The sequence below is a fragment of the Schistocerca nitens genome, chromosome 5 (genome assembly GCF_023898315.1).
Source record: "Schistocerca nitens isolate TAMUIC-IGC-003100 chromosome 5, iqSchNite1.1, whole genome shotgun sequence".
Classification (NCBI taxonomy): Eukaryota; Metazoa; Arthropoda; class Insecta; order Orthoptera; family Acrididae; genus Schistocerca; species Schistocerca nitens.
In genome coordinates this window covers 611,269,343-611,286,406 of record NC_064618.1, presented here as the reverse complement: position 1 = coordinate 611,286,406, position 17,064 = coordinate 611,269,343, and positions in this window count along the sequence as shown.

Genomic DNA, 17,064 nt, shown 5'->3' with positions numbered 1-17,064 from the left:
CTGAGTAATTCATTTCTGCTCATTCTTCAAAGAAAGGAAAGTCTCAACATTCCTGGGGATAAATGTCACACAAAAAGAAGAAAGATTCCAGTCTTTCCTGGGAAAAGTGTCCCTCATGCAACTACTACCAGTAGTAGAATGGTCAAGAATGTGGGTTTTACAGCAGAAACTGCTTCACAAGCACCTAGAGGTCAACCAGGAAAACATAAAAGAAAGCGTAATTGGCATTCTAAGAAAAGTGAAGATCACTATACATGAGACTCTTCTGATGAAGAATCCTAGGAGTCTTATAGAAAGTGATGTCTTCTAGAAGTAGAGTATGAAGAACAAGGCCGTTGTAGCATCCCTGAATATGGAAGTTAATAGGAATATAAAAAAAGGGAGGAAGGTTTATCTGTTTAGCAAGAGTAATAGAAGGCAGATTTCAGACCACCTAACAGATCAAAACGAAAATTTCTGTTCCGACACTGACAATGTTGAGTGTTTATGGAAAAAGTTCAAGGCAATCGTAAAATGCGTTTTAGACAGGTACGTGCCGAGTAAAACTGTGAGGGATGGGAAAAACCCACCGTGGTACAACAACAAAGTTAGGAAACTACTGCGAAAGCAAAGAGAGCTTCACTCCAAGTTTAAACGCAGCCAAAACCTCTCAGACAAACAGAAGCGTAAGGAGGGCTATGCGAGAAGCGTTCAGTGAATTCGAAAGTAAAATTATATGTACAGACTTGACAGAAAATCCTAGGAAGTTCTGGTCTTACGTTAAATCAGTAAGTGGCTCGAAACAGCATATCCAGACACTCCGGGATGATGATGGCATTGAAACAGAGGATGACACGCGTAAAGCTGAAATACTAAACACCTTTTTCCAAAGCTGTTTCACAGAGGAAGACCGCACTGCAGTTCCTTCTCTAAATCCTCGCACAAACGAAAAAATGGCTGACATCAAAATAAGTGTCCAAGGAATAGAAAAGCAACTGGAATCACTCAACAGAGGAAAGTCCACTGGACCTGACGGGATACCAATTCGATTCTACACAGAGTACGCGAAAGAACTTGCCCCCCTTCTAACAGCCGTGTACCGCAAGTCTCTAGAGGAACGGAGGGTTCCAAATGATTGGAAAAGAGCACAGATAGTCCCAGTCTTCAAGAAGGGTCGTCGAGCAGATGCGCAAAACTATAGACCTATATCTCTGACGTCGATCTGTTGTAGAATTTTAGAACATGTTTTTTGCTCGAGTATCATGTCGTTTTTGGAAACCCAGAATCTACTATGTAGGAATCAACATGGATTCCGGGAACAGCGATCGTGTGAGACCCAACTCGCGTTATTTGTTCATGAGACCCAGAAAATATTAGATACAGGCTCCCAGGTAGATGCTATTTTTCTTGACTTCCGGAAGGCGTTCGATACAGTTCCACACTGTCGCCTGATAAACAAAGTAAGAGCCTACGGAATATCAGACCAGCTGCGTGGCTGGATTGAAGATTTTTTAGCAAACAGAACACAGCATGTTGTTATCAATGGAGAGACGTCTACAGACGTTAAGGTAACCTCTGGCGTGCCACAGGGGAGTGTTATGGGACCATTGCTTTTCACAATATATATAAATGACCTAGTAGATAGTGTCGGAAGTTCCATGCGGCTTTTCGCGGATGATGCTGTAGTATACAGAGAAGTTGCAGCATTAGAAAATTGTAGCGAAATGCAGGAAGATCTGCAGCGGATAGGCACTTGGTGCAGGGAGTGGCAACTGTCCCTTAACATAGAGAAATGTAATGTATTGCGAATACATAGAAAGAAGGATCCTTTATTGTATGATTATATGATAGCGGAACAAACACTGGTAGCAGTTACTTCTGTAAAATATCTGGGAGTATGCGTGCGGAACGATTTGAAGTGGAATGATCATATAAAATTAATTGTTGGTAAGGCGGGTACCAGGTTGAGATTTATTGGGAGAGTGCTTAGAAAATGTAGTCCAGCAACAAAGGAGGTGGCTTACAAAACACTCGTTCGACCTATACTTGAGTATTGCTCATCAGTGTGGGATCCGTACCAGATCGGGTTGACGGAGGAGATAGAGAAGATCCAAAGAAGAGCGGCGCGTTTCATCACAGGGTTATTTGGTAACCGTGATAGCGTTACGGAGATGTTTAATAAACTCAAGTGGCAGACTCTGCAAGAGAGGCGCTCTGCATTGCGGTGTAGCTTGCTCACCAGGTTTCGAGAGGATGCATTTCTGGATGAGGTATCGAGTATATTGCTTCCCCCTACTTATACCTCCCGAGGAGATCACGAATGTAAAATTAGAGAGATTAGAGCGCGCACGGAGGCTTTCAGACAGTCGTTCTTCCCGCGAACCATACACGACTGGAACAGGAAAGGGAGGTAATGACAGTGGCACGTAAAGGTCCCTCCGCCACACACCGTTGGGTGGCTTGCGGAGTATGAATGTAGATGTAGATGTAGATGTAGATGTAGGGAAACTTACAGAACTCTCAAGGACAGCAAATTAAACCAGTAAAGAGAGAAGTGGGTGCTTTTGTGATCTTTCATTATGAGAATCATCTGTAATGAGACTGGGGGAACAATAAGTGCTATGACTAAGTCAAAAAATCATGGAAATGGCCATCAAAACCAGATGAACTTTTTTATGAATGGAAAGATATTGCAGGAGGCATAGATCCACCAAACATAGTGAATAAAAGTAGCTTTTTCCAAATTCCTGAACTGAGTGGTGTTGAGTGACAACACCAAATTGTGCAGTAATTAGGTTATGGTACTTAGGTTATATAAACATGTTGTATTTTTGGTGAATAGTACATCCAAGAAAATATAATATTTACTTTTTTATAAGAATAATTTGGCAATTTTGAAAAGTAAATACTTTATTTTTATATGTGGATTTTTTTCTGTTTAATAAATGTTAAAATTGAACTTTACTATGTGTCTAACATTGCTCCATATGATTTTTCCATTACAATTAAATCAATTTTGAAAGTGGAGCAAAATAACCCACCCTTATGGGAAACTTTGTCCCGCTTTTAAAGATTGTGTAACTCATTATAAAATGAAAATCCAAAGACCTCTACACTCAGACATTATTCCTTTGTGCTTTAGTTAACTGCTTGGTAATTATCAGATTTATATGGTAACTCTAAGTTTGGTATTTTTAAGCATCGTGACAAAGTGTCTAAATATTGGAGTAAAGTAGCCCCGCTTTACGGTACTGTTTCTGTATGTATGTCAAATTGATCTGATGAAATACTTTACAGTTATGTTACTAAAAACATTAAAATTAACAATAATGTAATTGTTTGAAAGCAATTATAAGGATGAGTTGGGCAGTTAGAGGTTCACTGTTGAGCTGTTATTTGTGATGGACCACCTATGTCATTCTGAGTAATGAACTATCTTACATACGAATAAAGGTGTACGTGTTATTTCAAGTCACACTACACATTGATATTAATTCTTCCAATACTATTCTTCTGAAGAACACCTGGACATCAAATAAGAAGAAGTTAAGAATCTGTTTCACACCACTCATCTCAGTTGTATAATTTTGACAAGGTTTATTTGCAGCAAGTTGATCATTTCACTTCTATTTTTAGAGGACATAACATCTCAACCTGCATTCAGTCTCAACTCACTGGCATCGTATACAGGAGTGTATAAAGATGAAATACTAGGGATCCCTATTTCTATGTTCATGCCTCTTATATTGGAAATAGTTTCCTACACCACTCAGTTCAGTGACTGTTTAAAACGTTTCTCCTTACACAGAATATATAAACAATAAATTGTTTTGTTAATTTGTGTTAGTAAACATCTCATATGTAACTGTATACCTTAATGACAAAATAATACTTTGGATTTTTTTCATAAATTTATTATGTATCCTTTGCCATAAAATATTAATGACAAACACTATAACTCACCTCCCAATTAAATTTAATGTAGCCAATAATAAAATCATAAAATGTATTTTGTCTTGTCTGATGAATATGACTGAGGTTGCTAAGTTAATATGTATTCTTATTTAGAGCGTATTTTGCTTTCTACTCAACAGTGAAATCATGAAACTAATGTACAACTTCATAATAAGACATACTGCTTAACATATAAATTAATTCAGTTACCAGAAATGATTTATTAGCCATAAAATAAAGCTCAATTCATTTGTCATTCATTCCCATATGTGTTCTGTCATTTTCATCTTGAAGGAAACCATCAATCATGTGAAGTGAGCCAAGCTACATAATAGCAGATAGACACAGCAAATTAGGACTCCTTCTACAAAGTGTACTAACAACAACTTACGACTTGAGTCAATCTATGTGCACTTATGAATATGGGTAATACTTCTAAATTAATTTATAGATGTATATGAATATTATGATGAAAACTGATACTTCAAATAAAGCCACTCCTCCTCCTCTTATACTAATCAGCTGGTGTTTTTATCCAGAACTTCAAACAAAGCATTCATACAACTTTAAACAGACCACTATAGCTGTCTACATACTGGAAAAAGTTAAGATCTGTTTAATCCAAATGTTAGAGTTATTCAGAATAAATATTCCTGAATCCAAATATTCTGATAAAATATAGTAATCTATTACAGACTTTTGTATGAGAATACAAAACTGTATTCTGAAACCCACATATGACACATAGTCTACACAGAACCCATTTTTACTTCTTGTATTGTGGTTGCGAATTACAGAGGTCATCCTAAATTTAATCTTGTGATTAACTACAAATACCATTAGAAGAGTAAGAATATTTGCATCACCAGTGAAATAATGCTCCTATTGGAGCAAAAAAAGTGAATATGTTCTTTTGTTTTAAAAAAAGGATCTGACTGAAAAATGGATTACCAGCTGCCTGATTCTTTCTACCTCAGCGCCTTTAAAAATTTTCCCAAAAGTTTTGGCTTGCAAACATAGTCTCACTTTTCTAACATGCAACTCACCTCAAACTCCCATAAGCCCCCCTAACTGTAACTCACACACACCCACTACTCCATTGCTGTATGTCACTCATACCCTTCCAATCCCAATTTTCCTCTCTCATTTACTTATTTAGCCCAACTCAACATCATCATCTCTTTGTGTCTCTCTGTCATGTCTGTCACTGTCTCCTGCATCCCCTTCATTCTGTCATTCTACCTCAATCTCCTCTCAATGCAACTGTCTCCCTCTTACTCTCTCTTACTGCTAATATCTCATTCCTTCCTTTCTACTGCTGCTGTCTTTTCTCACTGTCGCTATCTCTCTCTTCCTCATTGTTACTGTCGTGTACTGTTGTCTCCCAATATCACTGGCTCTCACCAACTTCCACTTTCTCTTTATTCCTCCCCTCCTGGCACCCCTCCTTCTCTCTTTCCCTAGCACTGTTCTGTCACTGCCCACTAAGTTCCATTGCCACTGCATCCCTCTCTTTCTCTCACACTGCCATTGTCTCCTTCCCCCTTCCTGTAACACAACCATTGTCTACCATCTTCTACCATTTATTACCTTTCCATCTCTTTGCCTCTGCCACTGTCTTCTGCTCACTCCGCATATAAAATTGTGAATATGTTCACATGCCAGAATTACTAAAGTTGATGAGGAAAGTAGAATGGAGCATCTGGTACCTCACCTTTCAGTCAGTCTTTTAAATAAATAGGAACATAATCACATTTTTTGTGCTCCAATAGAAACATTTTTCCACAGGTTCACTTCTTTTCCCTGCTGCAGCAGGGTATGTAACTCGTACAAAAGAAATGTATTGGTCAGTAAAATAGATAGTTTACTTCTGTAGAAGTGCAATAATCCAAAGCTAATTTTACACCTGAGACTGGTTTTCAAGTGCAAATAACTTGCATTTGCTTCCCAGATGACAGCATTTTTCTTGGTGCAACATCAAACTATGTTTTAGCCTTACACCGGATTTCACTAGTGTATTTTACATGTACAAGCAGAGTAACTTTGAACCTCTGAATCTTGGAGAAAGATAAAGAAATGAAGAAAATTCTCAAGTTTATTTGAGATTGGGTTCTTAGGCATACATCATAAAAATTGCACTCATTTGCTATATGTAGCTGTCTAAGAATCCGCAGCTGGGTTTTGATACCCAAAAAACGCTTTTTGGAGTATTTTTTGATGACTGACAAAGATTTTTTAAAACAGGGAGACGGCTCTTCTAGATAAACATACTGTTGAATTTTGAGCAATTTTCCACGGTTATTTATTATTTAGATTTTGCCTCATACCAGATTTTACATGTATGAAGTAGGGTAACTCCAAACCTCTGTATCTTGAAACCAGATAAAGATATCAATAAAATTTTCAAGTTTATTTGAGCTCAGGATATCAGGAATATATCACAGAAATTTCAGCTATTTAACAGTGAAAATATAGTAAAAAAAAACTTTTTGAGGGGTTTTCCAAGGAATTGACAATGAAGTAATGGTGCTTCAATAATCCCATCAAATAATTACAGACCACATCAAATGTAAAAAGAGACAGCTGATTTGCTCCATTTGCCTAAGCAAGAGGTATTACCATAGACAAGGAGACAGGGCACATTCTGTCGTCAAAGGGTAGGCACTGTTGCTGGTTTGCGCGTGGCATCTTGTCGCTCGCTATCATTTCCTGCGTTAGTACGGACGGCGTGAGATTTGTTTGCTCGCGGTTGTATGGCCGCTAGTCAGCTGTGCCTGCTCCCGCCTCAGGGTGTGCCGTGTTTCGTAAGGCGTACGTCGACTTTGTCACTGTTACTCCTGTGTTATTGTCGGTCGCTTACCGAAACGTTAGTCTGTTTTAGCACGGTGGCCACTGGGCCGTGACGATGTCGGTTGATGACCAGCGTTGGGGCGGTCGTCCGCTCTGATTGGCTTCGGTCGCTTGGACTTGGCAGTTACCTTCTGATTAAAGAGATCAGATTTGTTTATTTGCAGTAAATTCCTAAGTAGTTTGTGAGAAAGGTTGAGCTTTTCATGATTTTACAGAATTCAAGCATTTTGGTAAGGCATTTTCCTATCTATGTTTTATTTAAATGAGAATTATCTATTGGGGTTATTCACCTGTTGAAGCTTAACATAAAATTTGTAACTTAGCTTTCATGATTTTAATTTAAGCATTCTTGTAAAGCTGTCCTTTATCTATGTTTTATTGATTGGTAATTCTTTATTGGTGTTATTCACTGGTTGAAGGTTAACATATGTTTGTAACCAAGTTTATGTCCTTGCTTAATTGAGATTTGTTAAGAGCCTTTATTGCTGGAAGATCATTAAAGCTTGGGTGCTTGTAATTGTGAATACTGTTGTCTATGTTGTGGGCTACCTTTCCACTTCCACAGCCAAGCTGTCCTACCAACCAGTTCATTCGTAACAGTTATATTAGACCCTCTACTGTAGGATAGTGACACTACAAACTTCTACTGGGTATACAAATTGTCCCTAGCCCAACTTCTATCCAAAATCCTTGACCCAATCTTTGTATCACCAACAGAACCTTTTTATTACCAACAGAATGTGAGGTAGGAGCACCGGATAATCATGTTTTTATGTGTGGCATTTTGCAACATATTAGGTAAGCACACTGCCACATGCATACCGATTGATGAAATTTCTGCAAGATGTTTGGTTATCAACTTAACACTATATCTTCATTACACAATTCAGTACTTTTTTGACCCTGACTCGATTGATTCGTAAGATTAGGCCATGACACATACAACACTTTATTGCTGCCATTTAACAATCATGGGCAGATAAATTATTTATAATGGATTTCATGTCTACTTTATGGAAGACAGTTGGATTTAGAAATAAATTATTGTCATTGCACTACATTTTTCTATTTGTGTTAGCAGTGTTACAGTGGGGACCAAATGAAAGCTTCACATGAACAATTAATTCTAAATGTTCTACATCACCACTATTCCCAAGATGAAATAATATTGAAGTCACATTAAATTATTTTCCAATATTTCCAAGGTTAAAATGATTTGCAGTTGGGGGCCTGTACACTGATAGGACTGCTTGCTATCTTGTATGTTTTTAAGATTATTACTGAAGTACATCATTCAAAAGCTGTTCAATATAGTATTAATTCAGGTCTATAACCCAGAACTTTATTCTGATTTTACCGTATCTAGCCACTCCCCATTTCCCCTTTTCTTATATTATGCCTACAGTAATGTGTTTCTAAATTTTACCCAACTAGTTGCACCTGTTCAATTTCTGTGACTTCCAAATATTGTCCTGTTATGTATAACACATTTGTAGAACTACCTTTAGAATCTTCAGTTTCCAGCAGTGACATGAGAAGCTTATCCTTATTATACAACAGGCTTCTTATATGCATGGAAAGTACAAATTTATTATAACAGCAACCCTTTATGCTCTCCGAGCTACCACTTGTTGCTCCACTACTTATTGCAACTGTGTCTATTATTATTGGCAGCTCTATCTTTCAGAAAACATGTTACATTAAAAAAGGCCTAATGAAATATTAAAAACCACATATATTGGACACACTGTGCTCTGGTTAAACTGTTATACTAAATGCTTCTGGAAATTAGTTCTTCAAGTAACACTCAGCTGTAAACCATGCAGTGTGTAGCATGACCATGTGTGGGAGAATACATTAGTCACAACCATGAGTGAATACTCCCCTCTGTTGAGCAGTTCCTTAATCTCTGCATTTACATATTTGGCAGAACACTCTATACAGGCTTCTTCACATTGCTCAACGATAGCACAATCTTCACATGAATGTGAAGTTTATTTCCAGCAAGGTGTGTGATGTCTACCTCATTTGCTTAATTTGGCTCATGATCCAAAAGGGTCCCATCACTCTCAATAATCACTACATGAATATAACAGAGGGAAACATTCCACGTGGAAAAAATATATCTAAAAAGAAAGAAAGAAAGAAAGTGATGAGACTTACCAAACAAAAGCGCTGGCAGGTCGTAAGGTAAGTCTCTCCGCTCCCGGGATTGGAATGACTCCTTACCCTCTCCCTTAAAACCCACTTCCTTTCATCTTTCCCTCTCCTTCCCTCTTTCCTGACGAAGCAACCATTTGTTGCGAAAGCTAGAATCACTACATGATCTTTTTATGAAGATCTTTTCCCACAGCACCTAAACTACAGATAGCATCTCTGAACTGTGCTCTTGGTTCAGAAATACTAGGTATCTTATATTCACTACCCAGATGGTTCTGTATTAATTTGGGCATTTTGTTTCAATTACTGCTCACTAGCAGAAGGGCTGTTAAGATCTTTTTAATAGTTTGAGACACTGTGGAGAAATTTTGGAAGACAAAAAGAATTATCTGTCTTGCTCTTGCCAAAAATCCTCTAGTCATAAATAAAAGGTACCATTTAAGAAAGCACTAGAGGTCTGCTATTATCTGTTGTCTTCATGGAATTAACACATGTGAATACAAAGTGCTGAGAGGTTGTGTAGGAGCAATGTTCTCCATCCCAGCTTCTGCATTATTGGCTAAGGCACATGACCTTCTACCTCATTTCTACCAGTAGTACCCTTGGGTCAATCTTCTGCTGCAAAGGACTCTAATCAATTCAGTCAGTTTCACAGTGATTGCTTCAAAGTTTTTCATACAATGCTTACTGGGGTGCTTCTGGGCTATGAGGATTCATCTTCTTTTAGTATTCAGTTGCTCTAATATCAGGGAATTCCTTTCTTCTTGTCATGGGAGTCCTCCAGCTGTCACCACATCCCACATCTCTTTTCCAAATGCTTTGATCCCGCCATTCTTCCTTGTCCTCTTCTATTCCTCTTCTCTACATTGCTCCTTAGACACCCCTTAGCCAACCTTTTCTGGTTTTCCTCTTCTTCTCCTTCCAGGTGATTGCTGCCATAAAAGTGCTCTCTTGGCCATCTGTCTTCTTCCAGTCTTTTGATATGCCCTAAACATCCTAGCTGTCGTTCTTCTGTTCTATATGTAATACTGCAATGGGTATGCGTCCTCTCTCTTATTTCCTCATTTATTGCATAGTCAAGTTGGAAAATTTTACATGATATTCTCAAGTGGTACTTTTATGAAGCTCTTAGTCTCTTATTATTTCTTTCTGTGATTTCCCAACACTCATTCCCATAACCTGTTATTGGTTCCGCTACTATGAATTTATGTAACTGAATTGTAATCTTTAAACTTATTTTTGAAGACTGAAGTAAGGGATTTTTGGATAGCTTCCCACCCTGCTTGATCCATTGCTGGATACCTATATTACATCTTTCAGGGAATTTCCAGAAAAAATATACAGTTACCTTGACTTAACATTTTCCCAGATATGGATTACAGATGTGTAGGTTATTATTTAGAGGCATGATAGAAAACTGGAAATAAGAACACATATATTATTTAATAGATAGACTCAAATTTAGTTAGTCACTGCTGTTTTCACAAACTACATATCATGGAGACACCTTTCTTTTCATCTGGAGAAGAGGATGAAGAAAATATTTTCCTTGGGTGTCCCAAATGACAAGACATTACAGCAGTTACATTTGGTCATCCATTATCAACTTGCTTGATAGCTCATTAACTTCACGGAATATCCTGCGCGCGCGTGCACTAAAAATGGTTCAAATGGCTCTGAGCACATCTTAGGTCATAAGTCCCCTAGAACTTAGAACTACTTAAACCTAACTAACCTAAGGACATCACACACACCCATGCCCGAGGCGGGATTCGAACCTGCGACCGTAGCAACCCCGCGGTTCCGGACTGCAGCGCCAGAACCACACGGCCACCGCAGCCGGCTGCGTGCGCGCGCCCACACACACACACACACACACACACACACACACACACACACACACACACACACACAAAAACCTACTTCTGAAACTTTCATCCAGTAGAAAATACCCTTTGTGTAACTGACTGATTACAATCATAGCTCAAGGGAGGTCCTGGCTCAGCACAATATTGTAAATCATTGTAAATAATTATAAAAAGGATAATTATTGCTTTTTAGTAGTATAATGGTTTCGTAATCTCATAGGTAATATATCTGAGAGTAATGTGTGTCAGTGGAGTATCATGTGTATACCACAGAAATCTAATTACTTGTTACATGGAAACTTAATTGCACATGCTGCATGGATTTTGTTGTTTAATGATGCTGCTGGTTGTATTTAACTTACTATTGAAGAATTTTTGTGTACATGGTAAATTTTTTTTATTTTTTTTTATCATGAACTGAGGAGTTTTACAGTCTTGTTTGTAATAAAATTAACTCTAGATGGCAGCTTGTCATCTGAATTAGATACAGGGGCTCTTTCCCTACCATGAGATACTTTAATCTGGGTTGTTATACATACCTTCTCTTCAGTTCTGTTAAATTTTATCTTTGTTTGTTTTAAGGATCAATTTGTCTTGTGTCCCATCAACTACACATTTCATAAGCACATTATGCCATCTTTGGCCAAATTTACAAGTTACTGCTACCACAAGCTTGTGCTGAAGGAATATATTTAAGGAAAAGTTAAATTTCCATCAACCCCATCAGATTTTTAAATCTCTTCCCCATGTTCTTATCATAACTATTCTCTTCACATCAGTACCAGTCATCATCAGTTTCTCTTAAACACTATTTTTTCTTCCTGATCTGAAACCAGCTATTCAATATGTTTTATTCTCAACATTTGATCATCATGGTCAATACTCTGCAAGCTATCTGACAGTGTGTGGCGGAGGGTACCTTGAGTACTTCTAGCGGTTCTCCCTTCTATTCCAGTCTTGTATTGTTCGTAGAAAGAAAGATTGTCAGTATGCCTCTGTGTGGGCTCTAATCTCTCTGATTTTATCCTCATGGTCTCTTCATGAGATATACATAGGAGGGAGCAATATACTGCATGACTCCTTGGTGAAGGTACGTTCTTGAAACTTCAACAAAAGCCTGTACCGAGCTACTGAGCGTCTCTCTTGCAGAGTCTTCCACTGAAGTTTATCTATCATCTCCATGATGCTTTCGCGATTGCTAAATGATCCTGTAACGAAGCAAGCTGCTCTCTGTTGGAACTTCTCTATCTCTTCTATCAACCGTATCCCACACCGGTGAGCAGTATTCAAGCAGGGGGTGAACAAGTGTACTGTAACCTACTTCCTTTGTTTCCAGATTGCATTTCCTTAGGATTATTCCAATGAATCTCAGTCTGGCATCTGCTTTACTGATGATTAATTTTATATGGTCATTCCATTTTAAATCTCTCCTAATGCTTACTCCCATATAATTTTTGGAATTAACTGCTTCCAGTTGCTGACCCCCCCCCCCCCCCCCCCCCCCCCCATGAACCGTGAACCTTGCCGTTGGTGGGGAGGCTTGCGTGCCTCAGCGATACAGATAGCCGTACCGTAGGTGCAACCACAATGGATGGGTATCTGTTGAGAGGCCAGACAAACGTGTGGTTCCTGAATAGGGGCAGCAGCCTTTTCAGTAGTTGCAAGGGCAACAGTCTGGATGATTGACTGATCTGGCCTTGTAACAATAACCAAAACGGCCTTGCTGTGCTGGTACTGCGAACGGCTGAAAGCAAGGGGAAACTACAGCTGTAATTTTTCCCGAGGGTATGCAGCTTTACTGTATGATGAAATGATGATGGCGTCCTCTTGGGTAAAATATTCCGGAGGTAAAATAGTCCCCCCTTCGGATCTCCGGGCGGGGACTACTCAAGAGGATGCCTTTATCAGGAGAAAGAAAACTGGCGTTCTACGGATCGGAGTGTGGAATGTCAGATCCCTTAATCGGGCAGGTAGGTTAGAAAATTTAAAAAGGGAAATGGATAGGTTGAAGTTAGATATAGTGGGAATTAGTGAAGTTCGGTGGCAGGAGGAACAAGACTTCTGGTCAGGTGACTACAGGGTTATAAACACAAAATCAAATAGGGGTAATGCAGGAGTACGTTTAATAATGAATAGGAAAATAGGAATGTGGGTAAGCTACTACAAACAGCATAGTGAACGCATTATTGTGGCCAAGATAGATACGAAGCCCACACCTACTACAGTATTACAAATTTATATGCCAACTAGCTCTGCAGATGACGAAGAAATTGAAGAAATGTATGATGAAATAAAAGAAATTATTCAGATTGTGAAGGGAGACGAAAATTTAATAGTCATGGGTGACTGGAATTCGAGTGTAGGAAAAGGGAGAGAAGGAAGCATAGTAGGTGAATATGGATTGGGGCTAAGAAATGAAAGAGGAAGCCGCCTGGTAGAATTTTGCACAGAGCACAACATAATCATAGCTAACACTTGGTTTAAGAATCATGAAAGAAGGTTGTATGCATCGAAGAACCCTGGAGATACTAAAAGGTATCAGATAGATTATATAATGGTAAGACAGAGATTTAGGAACCAGGTTTTAAATTGTAAGACATTTCCAGGGGCAGATGTGGACTCTGACCACAATCTATTGGTTATGACCTGTAGATTAAAACTGAAGAAACTGCAAAAAGGTGGGAATTTAAGGAGATGGGAGCTGGATAAACTGAAAGAACCAGAGGTTGTAGAGAGTTTCAGGGAGAGTATAAGGGAACAATTGACAGGAATTGGGGAAAGAACTACAGTAGAAGAAGAATGGGTAGCTTTGAGGGATGAAGTAGCGAAGGCAGCAGAGGATCAAGTAGGTAAAAAGACGAGGGCTAGTAGAAATCCTTGGGTAACAGAAGAAATATTGAATTTAATTGATGAAAGGAGAAAATATAAAAATGCAGTAAATGAAGCAGGCAAAAAGGAATACAAACGTCTCAGAAATGAGATTGACAGGAAGTGCAAAATGGCTAAGCAGGGATGGCTAGAGGACAAATGTAAGGATGTAGAGGCCTATCTCACTAGGGGTAAGATAGATACTGCCTACAGGAAAATTAAAGAGACCTTTGGAGATAAGAGAACGACTTGTATGAATATCAAGAGCTCAGATGGAAACCCAGTTCTAAGCAAAGAAGGGAAAGCAGAAAGGTGGAAGGAGTATATGGAGGGTCTATACAAGGGCGATGTACTTGAGGACAATTTTATGGAAATGGAAGAGGATGTAGATGAAGATGAAATGGGAGATATGAAACTGCGTGAAGAGTTTGACAGAGCACTGAAAGACCTGAGTCGAAACAAGACCCCCGGAGTAGACAACATTCCATTGGAACTACTGACGGCCTTGGGAGAGCCAGTCCTGACAAAACTCTACCATCTGGTGAGCAAGATGTATGAAACAGGCGAAATACCCTCAGACTTCAAGAAGAATATAATAATTCCAATCCCAAAGAAAGCAGGTGTTGAGAGATGTGAAAATTACCGAACTATCAGTTTAATAAGTCACAGCTGCAAAATACTAACACAAATTCTTTACAGACGAATGGAAAAACTAGTAGAAGCCAACCTCGGGGAAGATCAGTTTGGATTCCATAGAAACACTGGAACACGTGAGGCAATACTGACCTTACGACTTATCTTAGAAGAAAGATTAAGGAAAGGCAAACCTACGTTTCTAGCATTTGTAGACTTAGAGAAAGCTTTTGACAATGTTGACTGGAATACTCTCTTTCAAATTCTAAAGGTGGCAGGGGTAAAATACAGGGAGCGAAAGGCTATTTACAATTTGTACAGAAACCAGATGGCAGTTATAAGAGTCGAGGGACATGAAAGGGAAGCAGTGGTTGGGAAGGGAGTAAGACAGGGTTGTAGCCTCTCCCCAATGTTGTTCAATCTGTATATTGAGCAAGCAGTAAAGGAAACAAAAGAAAAATTCGGAGTAGGATTTAAAATTCATGGAGAAGAAATAAAAACTTTGAGGTTCGCCGATGACATTGTAATTCTGTCAGAGACAGCAAAGGACTTGGAAGAGCAGTTGAATGGAATGGACAGTGTCTTGAAAGGAGGATATAAGATGAACATCAACAAAAGCAAAACGAGGATAATGGAATGTAGTCTAATTAAGTCGGGTGATGCTGAGGGAATTAGATTAGGAAATGAGACACTTAAAGTAGTAAAGAAGTTTTGCTATTTGGGGAGCAAAAAACTGATGATGGTCGAAGTAGAGAGGATATAAAATGTAGACTGGCAATGGCAAGGAAAGTGTCTCTGAAGAAGAGAAATTTGTTAACATCGAGTATAGATTTAAGTGTCAGGAAGTCATTTCTGAAAGTATTTGTATGGAGTGTAGCCATGTATGGAAGTGAAACATGGACGACAAATAGTTTGGACAAGAAGAGAATAGAAGCTTTCGAAATGTGGTGCTACAGAAGAATGCTGAAGATTAGATGGGTAGATCACGTAACTAATGAGGAAGTATTGAATAAGATTGAGGAGAAGAGATGTTTGTGTGGCACAACTTGACCAGAAGAAGGGATCGGTTGGTAGGACATGTTCTGAGGCATCAAGGGATCACCAATTTAGTATTGGAGGGCAGCGTGGAGGGTAAAAATCGTAGAGGGAGACCAAGAGATGAATACACTAAGCAGATTCAGAAGGATGTAGGTTGCAGTAGGTACTGGGAGATGAAAAAGCTTGCACAGGATAGAGTAGCATGGAGAGCTGCATCAAACCAGTCTCAGGACTGAAGACCACCACAACAACAACAACAACAACAACAACAGTTGCTGACCTGCTATACTGTAGCTAAATGATAAAGGATCTTTCTTTCTATGTATTTGCAGCACATTACACTTGTCTACACTAAGATTCAATTGCCATTCTCTGCACCATGCGTCAATTCGTTGCAGATCCTCCTGCATTTCAGTACAATTTTCCATTGTTACAACCTCTCGATATACTACAGCATCATCTGCAAAAAACCTCAGTGAACTTCCGATGTTATCGACAAGATCATTTATATATATTGTGAATAGCAATGGTCCTACGACACTCCCCAGCTGCACACCTGAAACTGATCTAACTTCCGAAGACTTCTCTCCATTGAGAATGACATGCTGCGTTCTGTATCTAGGAACTCTTCAATCCAATCACACAATTGGTCTGACAGTCCACATGCTCTTACTTTGTTTGTATCAAACGCCATGCGGAAGTCAAGAAACACGGCATCTACCTGGATACTCATGTCTATGGCCCTCTGAGTCTCATGGACGAATAGCGCAAGCTCGGTTTCACACAATTGTCTGTTTCGAAACCCATGCTGATTCCTACAGAGTAGATTTCTAGTCTCCAGAAAAGTCATTATACTTGAACATAATACGTGTTCCAAAATTCTACAACTGATTGACGTTAGATATATGGGTCTATAGTTCTGCACATCTGTTCGACGTCCCTTCTTGAAAACGAGGATGAACTGTGCCCTTTTCCAATCTTTTGGAATGCTACGCTCTTCTAGAGACCTATGGTACACTGCTGCAAGAAGGGTGGGCAAGTTCCTTTGTGTACTCTGTGTTGTCTAAGAAGACATTGGCTGCTGTGCTTTTACCTTTAACTCTTTGCTGTGACAGTGCTGTTGTTTTCTGTATCATTTAGGATACATGCAGAGTTATGTTAGTTTCCACACCCCATTTTTGTCCAACACAAAAGTGCTGTGTGACTAATTACCTAACATCGATGAGACATTTATTAAAGGCAGGTAGAAACTGTGTCATTTTAGAAGTTTAAATCTGTCAATTACTTTGACAGCTCTGGAGTAGTTCACTAGAGATTTGACATTTAGCTCTTACTGTATCATTCCATGTACTGTACCATTATTATTATTATTATTATTATTATTATTATTATTATGGCCTTTACTGGACCACACTTGTTAAGTATAAAAAGGTTTATACAAGCAACTGTTATTCAGTGGTACAAATTAACAATACAGGATTATTATAATTCATTTTTATAGAAAGGGCTTTTTATCTTCTATCTTCCAAATACTTATTTATTCTTCCAGTTTTTTCCCATTTGTTTGAGGTCACCCTTCCTGTCGTCATGTTATGAATTTTTGTTTGTTGTGTTATGTGTGTGTGTTTTGGTGTATTTTGGTTTTGTTTGTTTCATTTTTTATGTCATCTAATGTAATTTCAAGTCCTCTCTTGTCCTCCTTAATTTCTGTAAC